Below are 16,680 nucleotides of genomic sequence, written 5' to 3'. Positions count from 1 at the left end.
GTGCAGGGGAGAGAAGTGCAGCAGCACATGGAATTGGACATCTTCAAAACTTCCATCCCTCTTATCCCCTGTTGACTCATCATCTGTGGTTTCTTATTGTAGCTCAGATAACTCTCCTAGAAATCTCCCTGACTCTGACTTCCCGCCTAGATTTTGCTTACTGTTGATGTTTACTGTCTCACTCCAACCCCTTCTGCTGTCTAGGTACTGAAACTAATTCTTTTAGCTACTTACCGAGCCCCAGTGATGACTCAGCAAGGGAAATGCTTCAAAAGCTCCCAACATCAGCATTACAGAGTGAGAAATGTTGGTTTTTCCAGATTTGCTAAGTTGTTTTAACCATACCAATTGGTCTTCAATAACATAACTGCTTATTTCCATCAGGCTCTACTCCTGATGGAGGAAAGTTCAATAGGCTCATAGAACAGAGTCTATAACCCTATTTTTCCAATCCACTTTACTGGAGAAGTATAGCCTACATAAAATCTCCATTGACTTTTTCCTTATTTTTTTTTAAGAAATATAAAATTTTATTGTTTGATGTCATTTTGAACTCATAAATGTAGACATATAAATTGTGTTTCAATTTTGCCTTTCAAAAATTGTTAGCACTGGGGCCAGTGTTGTGGCACAGTGGGTTAATGCCCTGGCCTGAAGCACCGGCATCCCATAGGGGCGCCGGTTCGAGACTCAGCTGCTCCACTTCCCATCCAGCTCTCTGCTGTGGCCTGGGAAAGCAGTAGAAGATGGCCCAAGTCCTTGGGCCCCTGCACCCACGTGGGAGACCTGGAGGAAGCTCCTGGTTCCTGGCTTTGTATCGGCACAGCTACGACCATTGCAGCCAGTTGGGGAGTGAACCATCAGATGGAAGACCTCTCTCTCTCTGCCTCTGCTCTCTCTGTGTAACTCTGATCTTCAAATAAATAAATTAAAATTTGTTGAGGCTGTTCAGTTTGGCTTCTCTGTATCCACTGACTGCCCTTTTTGAGCAAAATGAAGGTGTTTTTATAAAAAAAAAATTGTCAGTGCCATTCTTTTTTACTTGAAAATCCATAATTATATAATTAACAGGGTGTATTGTGATGTTTTATGTATGTATACAATATGCCTGGTTAAATCAGGTGGCCAGGTTCACGATTTTGCTTACTTATCATTGTTCATGGTGAGAAAGTAAAATTTGCTCTCTTAGTTATTTTGAAGTAGTCAATATATTATTGTTTGCTATAATAATACAGTAGACATTATACAAAACTTGCTGTGAAAAATCTGCTTTTCCTGTCTATATAAAACTTTGTACCTTTTGATTAACAATTCCCCATTCCATGCCGCGCTATCCAAACTCCATTCTCTGGTAAACACCATCCATTCTCTATTTTATGGCTTACACTTCATTGATTTCCACATATAAGTGAGATGATGCAGGACTTGTCTTTGTGCACTTGACTTATTTCACTTAGATGTCCCCAAGACTTGTAAGTTGCTGCATATGACAGGATTCCCGCCCCACCCCCAACCCCACCCCATCTTTGTAAGGCTAAATAGTATTCCATTTTGTATATATGCTACATTATTTTTACAAATTCATCCATTGATGGGCACTAGAGAGGTTCTTATCTTGTCATAGTGACTAATTCTGAAGTGAACATCGGAGTTCAAATATTCTTTTGACATACTGGTTTTGCTTCTTTGGATATATAGCCAGAATCCACTGAACATTCTTTTTTTATTTTATTTTATTTATTTTTTATTTTGACAGGCAGAGTGGACAGTGAGAGAGAGAGAGAGACAGAGAGAAAGGTCTTCCTTTACCGTTGGTTCACCCTCCAATGGCCGCCGCGGCCGGCGCACCGCGCTGATCTGAAACCAGGAGCCAGGTACTTATCCTGGTCTCCCATGCTCCACTGCACTCCCAGGCCACAGCAGAGAGCTGGCCTGGAAGAGGGGCAACCAGGATAGAATCCGGTGCCCCAGCCGGGACTAGAACCCGGCATGCCAGCGCCGCAGGCGGAGGATTAGCCTATTGAGCTGCCAGCCCCACTGAACATTCTTGATTGGAGAGAACAGAGAAGAGAAAGTTGACCTTTATCTGTGCTGACTTTGAGTGCTTCAGACTGACCCCCCTCCTCATGACACTGCAGCCAATCAACGCAGAGAAGGCTAGAGCATCCCCTGAATCATCCTGTGCTAACACCAACCAACTCCTGGCCTCATCTTGGGACCATCCCATGCCCCTTGATCTGACATGTGAATAAAGCTTCCTTAGTCCCAGTGTTTGGCATCTGCAGGACTTGGGTTTATGTTACTTATGGGGTTCTTTTCTGATGGACTTTTATTTAGCTGGAAAAATATTAAATTATACTAAAATAAATATATCCTGTTGTTAAGTGCATAGTTCGGTGACGTGGCACAGCTCAAGTACCACTTAAATTGTTTTATAGCCATCACCAACATTCATCTCTAGAACATTTTCTTCCCCCCAGAATGACACTCTTAAGTTATAGCATAATAACTTACCAATCTCTCCTCCCCCAGCCCAGCCAATACCATTCTGCTGTCTATTTCTATAAATTTGCCTGCTCTTGGTACCTCATCTAAGTGGAATAACATGGTAATTGTCCTTTTGTGATTAGTTTATTTCATTTAATATAATGTCCTGTAGGCCTATCCACGTGCATCTCTCAGAATTTCTTTCAACTTTTAAGGCTAATTGATATTCCATTCTATGGATAGACAACATATTGTTTATCTATTCATTCATCAGTGGACACTTGGTTTACTTCCACCTTTTGGGTAGTATGAACAATGCTGCTATTAATATTGATATATAAATGTCCTTTTAAGACCCTACTTTCAACTCTTTTGGGTGTATCCTAGAATGGAATCACTGGATCATACTGTAATTTTAATTTTTGAAGAACTATTTCTGTTTTCCCTGTAGTAGCTGTACAATTTTACATTTGCACCAGTAGTACATAAAGGTTCCAATTTCTCCACAACCTTGTGAACCTCTGTTATTTTCTAGCTTGTCTGGTTTTGGTTTTTGTTTGTTAATAGCCATCCTAATGGGTGTGGTATCTCATTGTTATTCTGCTGAACTTGACAAGTTCACCCACCTCAGGACTAGCCCCAGACAGCTGCCTGCCATGTGGAAGGCTTGGCCAGGCCTCCAGAAAGTGAGGGAGGACAGCTCTTAGAATTCCTAACAGGTTCTTGCTATTGTTATTTGTTGAGCTGAATTGCTTGTTAAATCTAAGACATAAAACATCTATCATGCACAGTTAAAGCATAGGCCAGTGTGGAGGGTGTGATCAAACAGGATGACTTGCTGGGTGTTAGATCTTTAAGACAGAGCACTGTACCTGGGTCTCCACTGCAGGGGCTTAATCCAATGTAGGGTTCTTTTTGTTACACATGTCACATGTCAGTAGAATAACCATGAACCAAACAGAAACATAGTGATTAAATGGAAAAGTGCCCTACTGAGAGCTAGACAGGTAGCCTAAGAGTGAGGTGGAGGAATGAGAATTAAAACAGAACCACAGCTTTCCAAATTTGAGCCTCGCTCACAAAACAGACCTAGTGTGTCAGACCATTTCAAGGGGCATCACAATCTAAGTTCAAAGTCTTGACACACAAGCTCCTTCTTATCTCCCTTTGTCCTGAGAGAAACTGATAACAACAGTCACTACACACAGACACCTGTGTCCCAAGGATAAGACCATTTGCTTTTCCAGGAACCCCCTAGATTGCAAAATCTGATCAAATCCAGCAAGATTGTCCTATAACTAACTCCAGCCCTAAACCCTTACTGAGTACTAGAGTATCAGTAAGCCAGATATGTTGATTACAGGCGTGTTGCATGTGGTCTTAGATTGGAGGGAATTCATCAAATTTTATATATAAAGCCTATAGCCAACTCTGTTAAGTCACAATTATTGAAAAGACCAAACTTACTCTTCCAGTCATCTCTCCCTTCGGCCTCACCCTCACATTCTCCACCTCCTTCCTCTAAATTCCTTAAATGCCATACTGGACACTCCAGTACCTACACTTTTACTTATCTAAGCTTCTTTTAAAACGAATAATTTAGTACCATGAGACACTTCTCAGGCTGACCTGAGAGTAAAGCAATAAAAAAATCACATTATAATATCATTTTTCCCTAAGACTCACTGAGAGGCCATGAGAAAATCAGTACAGCAACCTGTTGTGAAATCCCAGTGCAATGTTTAACCAATTTTCTATCCTTAAGTAATATCCCCACCATTTATTTTCTTTTTCCTTATTGACAATTACAGGTAATTTTAAGGTGACATAATGAAATGATGTAAAAATATGTACCTGGGGAGCCTGTAGCCACCTCTACAGCTTTGTTTCCTTACTCAAGTGCTTTCCCAAGTCCAGAGGGAGGGAAGTCCCTGGCTCTCCTCTTCCCATTCCCAGTCCCCTTCCCCAAGTCATTCTCCCATCCCTCTACTATTTGCTTAATTACTGGAGTCCAGAACTTTCTAGCAGCCTGGATGGTGACTTCTGGGGTTGAAATTTCTAGCACATGCATTCACTGCTGGTCTGTGGGCTCCATTATAGTCCCATAACCCTCCCCTACAGCAATGGCCCCAATTCAGCCTTTTCTGATGTCCTAACTTTGGGGATTTTCCCTGCACTCATTGGGTATAATATCTTATCTGGCTGGTATAAGAACCAAGTGAGGAACAAGAGAGAGCAGGTGCTATGAAGTCCATTTCACAATAGGAGAAACCAAGGATCAAAGTACAGTAAGATGCACAGTCACACAACTGATAAGCACTCTCTTTATACTTTTTTTTGGTTTATTTTTATTTAATTTGAAAGGAAGAGAAAAAGATTTTCCATCTACTGGTTCAGTCAACAGCCTTCGCTGTGTTAAGACAAAGTCGGGAGCCAGGAACCCCGCCCTGGTCTCCCACATGGGTGGCAGAATTCAAGTACTTTCTGGCTTTTAGAGGATGGCTACCTGCCCTTGGTCATGGTGTCTTCCTCTCATCAACCCAATCTCTGTCTCCTTGGTCACATCTCCTACTCTTACTGCCCATCTTTTGTCAGAATACTGATGATTATATTGGGTCTGTTCAGATAATCTTGGATAATTTCCCTGTTTCAAGGACAGCATGGAAGACAGTATGCTCACACATTCCAGCATTAGGACGTGAACCTTTCCGGGGAGCTATTATCCATACAGTCAAAGTCATAACTGACTCTAAATTAATGTCACCATTTACCCTCTGAAAGCGTTTTTTCAAACCGTGCTGGTGAGCATCCTCTACCTCCTTCTCTGAAAGGCAAGGGTGGGGTAGTCTGCAGATTTTTTGTAAGGCAAAAAGAACAAGAATTTACACAAAAGAACTTGCAAAAGAAAAATATGCAAAGGAAGCTTGGTTTTATTGGCACAACTGAAAAAAAGAAGTGACAGTTGGCATGCGGTCTCTGACTTGTAAAAAGGAGCCCAACTTTTGGTCTGGAGTTTCCCTCACTTTGTCTCATGCACGAGCCCAACCCAGGGACTGATGTTCACTCTGATGACCTTGCTCTAAAGGAAGAGCTTATATCACAATGCTGATGTGGAAACTGTGCACCAAAGATTGAGACACAGTGTCTCAAATCCAAGTGGCTTAGTTTAAAGAGGAAAACGTGGGTGCATGGAACATTCACATATGTGGATTACAGAATAAGACCTTGAGACAAGAAGGCCTTCCTGCCTGGGAGTTCTTGACTGGAATCCATGAATGCCTAGAAAATCAATAAATGGGTTTCGGAGGCCCATGATGTTTCAAGTTCCTGTGTTTCAGACATACAATTTAGTGCTTGCATTCCATGTATTTTCTTTTTCTGAAATAAAATCCATAGCTGTCATCATTTTCTCAAAGTGACCTGTGACTATAAGAGATTCTATATGAGGGGTTCAATTAGGAAGAGGTAAAAAGACCCAATGTCATTGATTTCCTGATACAAGGAGTTATTTCTAGTTATCTGTGGAATATGCTTAAAGTCATGATGGGGACCAACCATATGCAGGCTATAGCCCAGCCTCAGCCAGCATCCAGAGGGTAATATTGGGAATAGCAGGTGTATAAGTTTCCTAAGGAGGAGCTATATACTTCAGTGTCAATTCTGCTCATGTGAATGAATAAGGGCAAAAAGCAAAATGGATTTAATCAAATTTAAATGCATTGACTTGCCAGATGACATAGCATGTCAGCAAGAAGGCAAAAATCTGTGTAAATTTCCTTAACTTCAGGCCTACAACAGTGCCTGACTGTAAATGATTAATAAATCTACATTGAATGACTCAATTTAGCTTTCTAAAACACTATGAAAATTATGGAGTCAATTAAACTAACCTGGCTTGTTTGTTTTACCATTAATAAAAATGTATTTGATTTTATTTAAAAACTATATAAAGGCATTGAGCAGAAAATTCTAACAATCTTATCTGTAAAATTTCTAAGACTAAAAGTCTGAAAACCACTCTTGGAAACATTTTGACTGTCATCAATGTACTATTTCCTTATATTTGTATTAAAAATTCACATGTGTGGGAGGAGCATTTGGCATGGTTGTCATAACCCCACTTGGGATGCCTGCATTCCATACTGGAGTGCCAGAGGTTAAGTCCCAGCTCTGCTCTTGGCTCCAGCTTCCTGATACTGAGCAACTTTGAAGGAAGCAGATGTTAGATTAAGCAGTTGGTCCCCTGCCACCCACATGGAGGAAGACCTTGGCTCCTGGCTTCAGCCGGGAAACAGCTCTAGCTGTTGCAAGCATTTGAGAAGTGAATCAGCAGATGGAAGATCTCTCTCTCTCTCTCTCTCTCTCTCTCCATTTCAAATAAATAAATATTTTAAGCATTCACAAATGAAAGAAAATGGGAAGTAAAGGCCACTACATGATTTTATCCATTCATAATCATAATTAGGAACTATAATTCAATGAAAATAAAGTATCTTCAGTTCAGAGCTAACAATGACAGAATGAAAAGTTTCTGATGATGCTGTTGAAAGTGAACTCCCCTGCATGATGGGATTCAGGTGCCTCAGTCACAGCTCTCATATGCTAACTGGGGTGTCTTTGTTGTAGCCGGCATGAGTCTGGCATGGATCACATCGATGTGCATACCTGGAGGCAGGCCCATCGAACAGCAGCCTTTCAATCCACAGGCTTGTTTTGAAGTCTGAGCACTTTCTCACATCAAAGAATGGAAGGGAAGCTTCTGAATCAGAAATTAAGATTTCTTATATCACGGTCTGCAGCCACAGTGCTGGCTGGGTGCTTTACCTGAGTATCTTAGCTTACAAGCAGCCAACTTTGTACAAGACATGTTACAGCATCTGGTGAGATGATCTTTTGGGTTGGACTTGAGCAGCAAGGAGGTGATGGCTTTAGAGGGGATAAACCACTTCTGAAATATATTCCAGCAAAGCAGTGATCACCAGGCATGTGTGGATGGTCTCATGTGTGGCCTGTGAGAGTCTAGCTGCAGGAGATCAAAGGATCTCAAAATCAGAGCAAACTGGGCAGGTGGGGTTTGTGAGAGGGTGATTAGTGACTTCAGCTTTAGGCAACACACCAGTTAACTTTTTAGACCTTAGTACACACATCACTGACAATTCACATCTTTCTCAGGGAGTCGGAGGAGACACTGGAAACATTCAAAACCCTGGTTCTATGCCAAATAACTCCAAGCCTGGATATGGCCTCAATTGTAAAACCATTGAGGATGAAGAAGATTGCAAGATTAAGACAGACAACATTGAGGTGGTTTCAACACTGTTATTGAGGCTGGGCCTTATCAAGGGAGATATTTGCTCCAGTATTCTGGGTCCACACTATATGGAAAATCTTTCCTTAAGCAAAGTATAACTGAGGCGCAGGATACAGGTAATACAAGGTCAAGTGCAGAGCAGGATGAGGTTTGAGAGCTCAGGCTACTGGAACCAGCACTGTGATATAGTAAGAAAAGCCACCACCTGCAATACTGCTGTCCCTTATGGGCGAAGGTTCATGTCCCGGCTGCTCCACTTCCAATCCTGCTCCCTACTAACGTGCCTGGAAAAGCAGTGGAAGATGATCCAAGCACTTGGGCCATGCATAAGTTACCAATCCTCTTAAAGATTGGCTCTGACACTTGCTCAGGGATATTTCTTCCAGACCCAGTCAGTCAAAGGAACAATGAGTCAGGCTGCTTTCTACAGTAGGCCGAAGAAACCCCACCATCTTTAACCCAGTGTATGTAGACCCACACGGTGTCAAAGATTCTCTCCTTCACCAAATCCAGCCAGGTTACCATAAGCCATTATTTTAACTAGGCCAGCAGTTTGTCCTACTGACAGTTAAACAAACGCTAACATAGTTTCTAATAGCTTGAGGCCACATCCCTAGGAAGACCTTGGCTTCCCTTAAAGTAGGAGATTTCCTGAGAATAATCAAACTACTAAAAGAATTCTTGCTGCTCCAGCCAATACCTGAAGATAGTGCCCCTGTGTCCCTTCTCTGTGGGAGGGAAGGAGGTTGACTTGGAAAAGCACCAGTTAGCAAAACCAGATGGGTTAAACATGGGTTATTCTGCCCTTCCCACATGTGATGTTTTACTTCTTGGACTCTTCTGAATCCCCCATCATTCCTTCTAGTCCCTCATTCTTGCTTTAAAATGCCCATTACACATGGAAAATCTCTTGATACACATCAGAGTTGAGTTCTGTTCACAATGAACTCTTTTCCCAATAGCATTAGTAATATTACTGATTAAAATGTGTCCTTACTACTTTTGTGTCCTGCTTTGTTTATCTTTGACAATGAACACACAGACATGCTCTAGAATTCTGTACAAAGAAATGTCAACAATTTCATAGAAAAAATATAACTAAAAGGTATATTTATTTGGTGCAAAACATTTTGAAATCCATGCATACTTTTCTCATAATGCACATTTTCCATGAACTTTGTGGAGGTCACTTGCATAATGAAAGGGAATGTAGGGGGGCTGGCGTTGTGGCCCTGGCCTGAAGCACCAACATCCCATATGGGCGCCGGTTCTAGTCCTGGCTGCTCCTCTTCTGATCCAGCTCTCTGCTATGGCCTGGGAAAGCAGTAGAAGATGGCCCAAGTCCTTGGGTCCCTGCACCCACATGGGAGATCTGGAAGAATCTCCTGGCTCCTGGCTTCAGATCGGCGTAGCTCCTGCCATTGCGACCATCTGGGGAGTGAACCAGCAGATGGACGACCTCTCTCTCTGTCTCTACCTCTCTTTGTAACTCTGTCTTTCAAATAAATAAAATAAATCTTAAAAAAAAGAAAGGGGATGTAGGGAGATAGGGTCATTTTTAAAAGCTCTGTGCAGGGGCACGGATGAAAAAGGAAACCACAAGTCATTTCAGACTGAGCTTCCTTTTGCAGGCTTCAGTCTCTTAAGCTGGGCACCTCGTCACACTGCCTCACTTCACTTCACCAACTCTGTAATCTCTGCTTAACTCGCTGTTCTCCTTCCACTTGAAATTAATCTCAAATCACAACAAACAGTAATTTGTCCCAGGTAGTAGTAGTTCAGGCATCTCTGAGCCACTGAAATGTGACTGTTGCTGCAGGTGCAGAGACTAAGACCTGTCTCCTCTCTCTGGCAGGTGAGTGGGGACCTGGATACACCCTTCTTTCTTGTTCCCCCGGGTAGTGCTTGCCTGTTCAAACAGTGCTACCCTTCTCCACTGGCCCAGGCTGGGTCAGGCCCAAAAGTCTTTATGGAAATGAGCTTTGTCACCTTATTACAAAAATTTTGACAGACTGGTAGGAAATTGCATGACTTGGGACTTTACGTCTTGACAGCATAGCATTCTCACTTCATGTTTTCTCTCTACCCAGTCATGGGACTGTTTCTCAAACCCCAACTCTATGCTCAGCCCTGATCATATCTTTACTCACTTGACTCCTCAGCATTTACATTAGGGTTTAATTGTGAGACCCAAATTCACTGCCCCTAACGTCTTTTCTTTTACACAATACTTCTGAGAATTTTTTCTGAAATCCTCTTCTTCTCCACTGTCCCGCTATAAGATCTAGAACATTTCCTGGTTTTGCTCAATCCTTCTATTTTTTCCCCACAAACATTGTTTATCTGCCATAAGTCTGGTGCATGTTCTATGGTGGTGATGGTGCTAAATTATCTGCCCTCCAGGAACCCAGAGTCAATCAGGGAGACAGACAGGTACAGTAACAAGAGAATGTACAGGCGACACTGAAGACAGAGCCAACACTTGTGCCTGAAAAAGGACAGGGAAGCCTTGGGTGGCCTTGGAGGAAAAGGAAGCAGGAGCCACCCTAGAAGACAGAAGGACCTTCCAGGAGGTGAAAGCCCATGGAAAGACACTGAGGCATGAGTATCTGAACACGTCTGGCACTATTATGGGTAGTTTGGTGTGGCCAGAACACTGGGTACATGGCAAATGTAATAAGAAACAGGTGCTGCAGAGATGAGCAGGCTCCAAATGATAAACAACTCTGAGAGCTTTGCTAAATTATTCACTTTTTACTTGAAAGACAACAGGGAGCTTTGTGGGGACCTAAGCAATAGATATGATCAATTATATTTTAGACTACGATTACTATTATTCTTCAGCTGTGTTCCTGAAGCTTGATTTTTCTCCAAAAGTCAATACTGTCAGAACTTAAGGTCATTTCAGTGTATATTTATATTGGTTTTGCATTTTCCCAAATCCATAAAAGTATATCCTCCCCACCCTTATTTCCCTTTCATGACCCTACCTTTGGAAACACTGCAGGTGGATTTGGAGTCAACATTTTGAGCACCTGCTCTGTGCCACGAACCACGTGACACCAACTTCATCATCTTTCTCCCTCTCCCTTCACCAGATCTGTTCCCCAACACCCAATGCCTTCAAGTGTCAGTGAGGGACCTTGGATCCCAATGTGGGAACTCCAAAGAAGCATACAATACTCCTGCCTGAGCTCATGTTGTGCATTTAGGGGGCCTGGGGAGTTGAATCCTCCTGCCTGTCAGTAAGAGTCGTCCCCTGAAGTAGAGACAAATCCTCAATGTTGCCATTTTTTAGCCACTCACAATCTCTCAGACCATTCAACCATGGCCATCCTGGTTTAACTGTATAATTTAAGGATCCTGTAGAACTGCAGTGTTGTGCATCGTCCCCCTGAGTCACAAAGCTGTTTGTAGCATTTTGTTCAAGTTTAATTTATAGTTGCTTTTTACTTGGGTTTTGTGCATGAATGGATCCCCAGAAGAGATTTAACTAATCCATATGGTTTTTGAAAATGTAGTGGCGAACCTCCAGTCAGACAAGAGCCTGTTTCGCTCACAATAGGACCCCAATCAGGTTAGCCTGATTCAGCTAAGTTCCAGCTGTGATTTTCACCAGTAGTTGGGTCAACACATGTTTCCATGAGCTTGTTGACAAACGTTGGAGAGGAAAAGGCCTATAAGAGAGCATCTGTCTGTCCACTATTCAAAGAAAACCACACTGGGAAGAATGGACAGAACTGTGTGCTTTCTTTCACCTCCCTAAAACTCATAACACAAGGTAATCAAACATTTAATTCAGATGAAATACGTTTACATAAAAGTATCTCTATCCATAACAAAGAGTAGGTTCCCAATTTCTCATTTCCACCCTTTTTAAAAACCTCAATTTTTGGCCTAGCTCATTCCCACAGAAAAAAGTCCACCTGTCTCAGCTTCCCTTGCTGGAAGCAGTGGCCATGTGACCCTATGTCCCAGCCTCCCCTACAACCAGGTGTGGCCAATGAGATGCAAGCTCAAATGCTGGGAAAGACTTTCAGGGGAAGCCCTTTATAAAGGAAGATGTGAACTCCACTGGCCTTCCTTGTTTCCTTCTGCTGCAGGTCTAGGATGGAGACATGATGGTTAGACCTCTTGCAGTCATTTTTTGATCTTTAGATGATCTTGAGGATGCAAGTCAGCTCTAGGATAGTGGGACAGGAAATTAGGAACTTAAGTCCCTAAAGATAGCATGGGATGGGACTGCTTTACAGAAGTCTGTCCGTGGACTCCTTTCATTTAAAAATGATTAAATGAATGAGGGACCCTCAATATTGATTCAGCTATAGTTTCTTGGATTTTTTCTTTTATATGCATCCCAACTTAACTCTATCTTGGAGATTTATAGTATATGAGAATCTAAGGCCCTCCCCTAAGAAACCTGTGGATCTTGGAGGTATCTATTTGAATAGTCCTGACCTCCACCTGTGCACATATTCCTCACTGTACCTGCTTAACTCTGCTCTGATCCAATCATGAAATTCAGTCTCCTCCACAAAATCCACTCAAGATCGGGGCAAAGTGTAATCTCTTCCATCCAGGGACTTCCAAATCTACATCAACTGTTTCTATTAACTCCTGCCTTTTTGCCCCCCACTTCCCATCACCTCTCTCATGGTTCTTTAGCCAGGAAGAACCCAGTGTCTCATCTGACCCCACTTCTCCCTTTCTTCTTTCTTTCTCCTATCTTCTCCCTCATGTTCACATTTTGCAACTACATTTACAAAAAGCAATTCAATCATCATGTTTGCTTTCCCCAAATTTTCCATCAGACAAAAGAACTTCTACTTAATGGAATCCAGAAGGAAGCTGTGTTTATTAATGGCTTACCTTTTCTGACATATTAGTATTTCAAAAAATTGAATAAAAGTGTCTCAAAACCCCCATTCTCAGTGGATGTGAATGTGCCCCTCAAAATCTCAAGAACATCAAAGTTCATGAATGAGTGAGTGGTGGGATTGGAAAGGAGAGTTGGAACACAGACCCTAGATTTGGCTGAGTTAGTGTGCACAGGTGGGCCAACATTACTACATTACTGGCTACTTTCCTGGTTGGAGGCTCTTCTGATGTAATCTCTTAGGTGATCGTTCTCTCCCACCATGTGCCTACTTCCTGTATTATATCACAAGTATCTTTTTATCAGTGATGGTCACCATGACTAGTCACTCCTCAGGACCTTTCTGAATACCTATTTTGTGTCTATGTACATCCATTTAAATGTTTTGAGATAATAATCAAAAGTGAAACATACTAACATTCCAATGTTACCTACAAACCATAATGGTAGTTCATTGTTCACTTAACATTTATCTAACATTTACTGCTAGATTTTTCACTCATGTCTCTTTAGTTTTCACAACTGCCATAGAATATTGGTATTGTTATATCCAATTGTATGATGAAATAAACTGATACTCAAAGGGGTGGAGCATCTTACCCCATGGCAGGTGGCTATTAAGTGATGAAGCCATGATGATGATGAAAGTTCCTCCCATCCCACATAAAGAACTCTGTTAATTCACTCCTGAACATCCTTGTCAAAAGATCAAGAGCTGCTTACCATTTCCTTAGGGGAGAGCAGACACGAGGTAGCACTACACTAGAAGAAGTAAATTCTGAATGGGGAGGAAAGGGACAGCCACGAGCCTGGTGTTGGTTTGAATTAAAAACCAATAGATACAGGGGCTGGTGCTGTGGTGCAGTGGGTTAATGCCCTGACCTGGAGCGCAGGCATTCCATATGGGTGCCGGTTCGAGGCCCAGCTGCTCCACTTCCCATCCAACTCTCTGCTATGGCCTGGGAAAGCAGTAGACAATGGCGCAAGTCCTTGGGTCCCTGCACCCACATGGGAGACCCAGAAGAAGCTCCTGGCTCCTGGCTCCTGGCTCCTGGCTTTGGATCAGTGCAGCTCTGGCTGTTGCGGCCAACTGGGGAGTGAACCATTGGATGGAAGATCTCTCTCTCTCTCTCTCTGACTCTCCTTTCTCTGTGTAACTCTGACTTTCAAATAAATAAATAAATCTTTAACAAAAAAAAAAAATGGAGACAACACAGGAAAGCCAGAAACAAGGAGACCCAGTGTAAACCTGGGTGTCAGCAAGAGATAAAGCCAGGGGTAGTCCTTGAGGTGCATTAGGTTAAGCTTCTCATTGGGGTGCCCACCTCCCATATTAGAGTGTTGTTTCAAGTCCCAGCTACTCCATGCTTCCAATCCAGATTCCTGCTAGTGCTCCTGGGAGGCAGCAGATGATGCCCCCCCCCCCCCACTTGGGTACCTGCCACCATATTCCTGGCTCTGGTCCGGCCTAGCTGTGGCTATTGCAATCATCTGGGGAGTGAATCACCTGAAGGACTATGTCTGTCTATCTGTCTCTCTCTCTGTCTCTTTCTCTCTCTCATTCTGCCTTTCAAATAAATCGATCTTTAAAAGGGGAGAGGGGAGCAAAGACAAGAGCTCCCTTTGTGACAGTGCCAGTTTTAACAGTCACCCTGGTCATTTATTTTTTTCCTGATTAAGGAACTTGTCATGAATAAGATGATTGAAGCCAATGCAGGCCATAAAGTACTCAGGAAGTGTATTCATACCCAACAAGCCAGAACCACAGGTACAACACCTGTAATCATAAACCCTCAGCCTCTGGCTGCAGAGGAGAGAGCTGTGGTATGAATCAGAGCTCACTGAGTGAAGTAAATAAGAAAATGCTTCAAGGAAGAAACCTCGTACTCGATAACAGATTTTGAGATGATGAAAAATTTGAGCAGAGATGGCAGGGGTCCTTTAGGGACATGGCATAGGTTATGACTTGTCATAACCCACAAGCAATGCAGGGGTGTTCAGATATTCTTAGGTTATGTGCACTCAATGTTCAGTGAACAAAGGCAGTCCTGTTGTGAGAAATGATGCTGGCCAGTGTTGGGGACATCTGTGCAAATGAGAAGAGCTCTCACTTCATTGCAGGATGGAGGTTTTGTTGAGTTGTGTGTGTGCACATACACTTGGCTTTCAGCTTCAGTGGAAAAAAAAATCACTTCCTGATATCTATGCTCTTCTTTTGATCTTGCACAGTAAGAACTCACCCTGCAAAGCATAGAAATTGCTTCCATTTACTTAAAACTGCCTATGTGTTGGGTACTACCATGACCTACTCCTACGGAGTATGTCTCCTCTTCGTTTTCCAGTTGGGAAATCTCACGTTGAAGAAGGTACAGGATTTTGCTCTACTACACGGTTAAGTCAGTGATGTATACTGTAGTCAGTGCTGAAGTCTAAGCAAACTTGATTGCTTCTGGGTTCCACATCTTTGGGACGGCTGTGGGTAGAAATGTCTTGCTCGCTCACACAGTGCATGCATAAAACTAACATATAGCCCAACACCAAGATATTCTCTTCATTTTAAGATTTCCAAGCCTAATCACAGCTATTCACCTAGAACATTACTGTCTCAGGAGTCAAAAGCCTGTGCCAAACGCACTTCTGGGTGCCCTTGGAACATTCACCAATCAATGACAAACCAGACGGGACACTCCTGGAGTTTTCTGGGCACTTAGAATGTTTTCGATAAATGCTGCCTTTTACTGTCTGTGCCACTTTTCCTCATTTTACAACTTGACCTGCAACTTCCACAGGTGTCTTAGAATTCTCTCAAAGACTAGCCTGTGGCACAGGTCTCATCAGATTCCCACTGGGGAAACAGCCAGAGCTTTGACCTACTAAGCACTTATTTCTTGCCACTCACGCTGTTTTATTGTTTGGTCACAACATTTATCTGAGCTTTTCCAGAAATGTTGTAAGGTCAATATTATAATATAAATGAGGAAACTGAAGACATAAAGGTTCCATCATGAGTCTCATAGATTACACAGCAGTAAGTAATAAAGAGGAGATTTGAACACATGCCTGTCTGTCCTCACAGACTGTGTTCATCATCATTCTATTATTCTGCCTGCCAAAGACTCTGACATTTCTCTAGGCTCTGCCTCTGTGATCGTCCTATTGACCACTTCCCCAAAGCTTCCCTTGGTCACAGGGTCAGAGACTTTAAGCAGCAGCATCTGTGACCAAGGATGTCCAAAGATATCCATAGCACCACTAGTCCAATCCATGCTGGAGGCAAAATGAAGCAAACACCCTGACTTGTATTGTTTCTAATTCAGGTGTGGGAATTTCAGCCCCACTGACATTTATAAGAATAGCCTCCACTCAATAAATCCTCAAATAATAAAAGTTGCTATTTCCTACACTGAAAAGCATACAATTTAAAACTCTATCTGCAGGGCTGTGCTGTGGTGTAGTGGGTAAAGCTGCCGCCTTCAGTGCCAGCATCCCATATGGGTGCTGATTTGAGTCCCAGCTGCTCCAATTCCAATCCAGCTCTCTGCTATGGCCTGGGAAAGCAGTGGAAGATGGCCCAAGTGCTTGGGTCACTGCACCTGGGTGGGAAACCCACAGGAAGCTCCTGGCTCCTGGCTTTGGATCAACACAGTTCCAGCTGTTGTGGCCACCTGGGGAGTGAACCAGTGGATGGAAAACTTTTCTCTCTCTTTCTCTGCCTTTATGTAATTCATGTTTCTCTGCCTGTCTGTAATTCTGCCTTTCAAATAAATAAATCAATCTTTTTAAAAAACTCTATCTGTTATTTAAAAATTACTTTTTAAAAATTGCTATCAATTTAGATAGCTTCCATGACATTCATAATGTTTATAATGAGTTCTCCTCAAAGCCTAAGCAGGGAGGGAAGGGATCACATGATCTCCAACAGCTGTGTAGACAGGTGTGCTTTGGCCTGCTCCTTGAGCTTGTCTGAGAACAGCACATGACTCTGCTGTATCCTACTTTTTAACAA

The sequence above is a fragment of the Lepus europaeus genome, chromosome 20 (genome assembly GCF_033115175.1).
Source record: "Lepus europaeus isolate LE1 chromosome 20, mLepTim1.pri, whole genome shotgun sequence".
NCBI classification, from domain to species: Eukaryota; Metazoa; Chordata; class Mammalia; order Lagomorpha; family Leporidae; genus Lepus; species Lepus europaeus.
Note: the sequence above shows the minus strand (reverse complement) of the source record.